This window comes from Cibotium barometz, chromosome 5 (genome assembly GCF_041138505.1).
Source record: "Cibotium barometz isolate CiBa-2024 chromosome 5, ASM4113850v1, whole genome shotgun sequence".
Classification (NCBI taxonomy): Eukaryota; Viridiplantae; Streptophyta; class Polypodiopsida; order Cyatheales; family Cibotiaceae; genus Cibotium; species Cibotium barometz.
Window position 1 is genome coordinate 28719812 of NC_141050.1, and position 4336 is coordinate 28724147.

Sequence of the window (4336 nt, forward strand, 5' to 3'; positions counted from 1 at the left end):
GGCACTCATGTATAGGGGAGTGCCATGCCCGAAGTAGATCAATCCACAAAGGGGGGAGCAAGCCCAAAGCTTTGTGGAAAGCTTCGAACTTCTCACGAGGAAGTGCCTTTATGAAAAGATCGGCGAGGTTGTCCTGTGTTGGCACATAGGCCAAGCTGATCTCTCCTGCTGAGAGTCTCTCCCTGACATAGTGATAATGCACCTCAATGTGCTTTGTGCGAGCATGAAAAACTGGGTTTCTCGTAACTGCCGATGCACTCTGATTGTCAGTGAAGATAGAGGTGGCAGACTCCTATCCAACACCTAAGTCAGCCATAAGACGTCTGAGCCACACACACTCAACCGTAGCTGTGAAAGCTGCCCTGTACTCAGCTTCACAACTCAAAGTGGCCACAGTAGGTTGCTTCTTGCTCAACCAAGATATGCATGAGCTACCGAGCATGAAACAAAAACCACTTGTGGACACTCTTGTGTCATAGCAACCAGCCCAATCTGAGTCCGAAAAAGCATGCAAATCTGGCGGCAACGATCCCCCCTTGGGATAAAACAACCCAAGATGTATGGTGCCACTCAAGTAGCGAAAGATGCGTTTAACTGCCTTCCAATGCTGAGACCCTGGGCTATGCATAAACCTGCTCACCTGTGAGACTGCAAACTGAATGTCCAGCCTCGTAATGCATACATAAATGAGGCAATCAACAGTTGTCTGATAGAGTGTGACATCAAAGTGATCTCCAGCATCATGAAGACTCAACTTCAAACCTATCTCCATTGGAGTAGCAATAGGCTTGCAGTCTTCAAGGCCAAATCTCCGCAACAATGTCTCAATATACTTTGTTTGACACAAAGCAATACCTCCATCACACTGCTTAAACTGTATCCCCAAATAATGATGCAAATGCCCCAAATCTGACATCTCAAAAGAGGCATTCAAATCAGCCTTAAAATCAGCAATATGACTCTCATTTGGTCGTGTGAGCAGCATGTCATCGACATAGAGAGCAATGATTAGATGTACATCATCCACACGTTTAGAATACAAAGTGCTTTCTGTTGGACTATTCTGAAAACCATGTGCAATCAAATATGCATGTATCTTTTCATACCAAGCTCGTGGAGCTTGCTTTAAACCATATAAAGCCTTTTTCAACCTGCACACTTTGTTTTCCTGCCCTCTTTGAACAAAACCACGAGGCTGTGATACATACACCTCTTCATGCAAATCTCCATTCAAGAATGCAGTCTTTATGTCCAACTGATGTACATTCCAACCATTATGAGCTGCCAATGTACAAATGCTATGAATGGTAGTCATACGACAAGTGGGAGCAAAGGTCTCATCAAAATCAATGCCCTTTTCTTGAGCATAACCCTTTGCAACAAGTCTAGCTTTATAGCGATCAACACTGCCATCTGGCTTTCGTTTCAACTTAAAAACCCACTTACATCCAATGGCCTTTTTACCAATAGGCAAATCACACAAAGACCATGTACCATTCTTCATTATAGCATCATATTCACTTTGCATTGCAGCCAACCAATTTTTTGATTTTTGTGCCTCATCAAATGAAAGAGGTTCTTCCTCTTCACACATACTAGACACAGCCAAAGCATAACAATCTGATGCATAAGAGGCATGCTGAAAACCTGAACGAGTATGACTAGAAATAGGTGCATCAATTTTACTATCACGTAAGGTTTGCACCAGCCATTTAGGCATACCTCTAGCCTGCTCATTTTCAGCCCTATTCTCATAAATTACATCCTGTAAATCTGCATCAGAAATAGGCTGATGTATGATGTCGTTTGAAATCTGCATAGGCTGAATATTTGCCTCATTAGGACTTACATTTGAATTTCCACCTGTAAATAGAGGCAACAACGTATCAAATACATCCCGTGAGCTCACACCTGTCTCTTTGGTACATGATAACAAAGGCTGCATAGCATCTTCCACAAAAACAACATCTCGACTAATCAAGATACGCTTTGACTGCGGATGATACAATCTGTAACCCTTACTTTCAGCACTGTAACCAACAAAAATGCATTTGACAGCCTTATCATCCAATTTTTTGCATTGTTGCATAGGCACTAAAGCATAGGCTAAGCAACCAAAGACAGGCAAGTGACCAATAGAAGGCTTCCTGCCATGCCAAGCTTCGTATGGAGTAATAGACTGCAAGGCCTTAGTGGGACACCTGTTGAGTACATATGCAGCACACATGACAGCCTTAAGCCAAAATGCATGTGGCAAAGCTTGGCTCTTGACCATACATCGTGCCATCTCCATAAGTGACCTGTTTTTTCTCTCAGCAACACCATTTTGCTGAGGGGTATACGGCACTGTACATTGGTGTTTTATCCGACGACTAGCCAGAAATGCATCAAACTCTTTAGACATGTACTCCCCCCCTCGATCAGAATGGAGGGTGCCCACATTACAATTGGATACATTTTCAACCATAAGCAAAAACTGTTTGAAGCACAAAAACACTTCGGACTTTGCCTTCAGTGGATATACCCCATGCATGCCTTGAGTAATCATCAATGAAAGTTACGAAGTACAAGTGTTTACCAAATGACGGAGTTTGCATAGGCCCACATACATCACTATGTACAAGTTGTAATTTGCGAGTGGCCCGCACAGAACCATCCTTTGGAAACGCAGAACGCTGCATTTTGCCCAAAATACAGCCTTCACAAACATGTTTCAATGGTGAATCAAGAGGGGGCAATGAAGCAACCATATCAAATTTCTGCAAACGCAGCAAACTAGCAAAGTTTAGATGACCAAAAGAAGCATGCCATAGTTTTGCATCTGAAACTGCCTTTTCATCAGAAACTGCATTTGCTGAATCTTCCACACACTTGTCATAAGAATTGAGCCTATACAGCCCACGAAACAAGGTGCCAGATACAATAATCGTATCACCAGAAGTCAAATCATGAACAGTACATCTGTCATCCATAAATTTGATTACAAGTCCAAGTCTAGCAAGCGCAGAGACAGACAATAGATTCTTCTTTATCCCTGGCACATACAAAGCATCTGAAAGTGTGAAAGCGCTGCCATTTGCAGCAGTAAGCATAATTTTACCAATGCCCTTCACTGGGGGTAAGAAGCATTATTGGCACATGTGACAGTATTCCCATTAGGGACAGCCTCAAGACAAGTGAACATATCACGATGCGAGGTAATGTGCTTTGTAGCACCACTGTCAAAATACCATACATGAGAGTCAACAGAAACTGCCAAACATGCATCATGTACAGATGGGTCATACTGGCAATACACGCTAAACGCCCATTCTGTATCCTGCACAACATTTGCAGAATCTGCATTTGTAGAAGCATCCGCTATTATGGCTGCATTTGACTCTTTCTTCTTTGCCTCTTTAGCCTTTAGCTTAGGGCAATTCTTAATGACATGATCATTTGCCTTACACAATAGTTGCACCTGATCTTTTTCTTGCCTTTATCAAGAGCCTTCTCAGACTTATTGTTGCTACCTGTGTGGAAGGAGAAGAAGTTGCAGACCTATTAATAGGAGAAGAAACAATGGAAGGGACTGCCTTACCACTTCTTCTCTGCTGGGCAGCAATAAATGCCTGATCAATTGCACGCTGCCTAGCCTTGTTTTGCCTAGACTGCGCTTCTTGCAAGAGCTTGTTGACTAAATTATCATACTTGACAACATCAGGTCTGTCCTCAGTAACAAGTCTCCACGTGGAAGCAAAAGTCTGATATGACTCAGGTAAAGCATCAAGAACAGTCTGTAAAAGAGAAAGATCAGGAATAATCTCACCTGCAGAAATCAACTGTTCCTTGAGATCTTTAATCTCAGCAAGAAAAACATTCATGTCATCATCTTCCTGCATAATCTTCGATTCTAGTTCTTTACGCAAGTAAGAGATTTTTGCCTCGTTACGACCTGCATACAAACCAGCTAGAATATCCCAAGCCTGTTTTGCTGTTTTAGCTGAACGAATATGTGGGGTGATGTTACGTTTGACAGAAAGTGCAATCAAGGCATGAGCCTGCGCATCTTTACCATCCCAACGAGCTTGTTCAGTAGTGGGTAAAACAGCAGCAATAGTAGAGCTACTAGAACCTGCAGCATCCTCAAACAGATCCATCCACAGAACCTGGACGTACATCCATACCTTGCACAATGTTCCACACTCCTTTTGCAACCAAAACATGCTGCATCATGTATGCCCAAAGTGGGTAGTTGCTGTCTCCATCCAGTTTGTCATCAGCAGACAACATGCGAAATACATCATTGCTGTTATCAGCCATGGCCACTTACTGAAACTGATGCAAAAGCTACCTG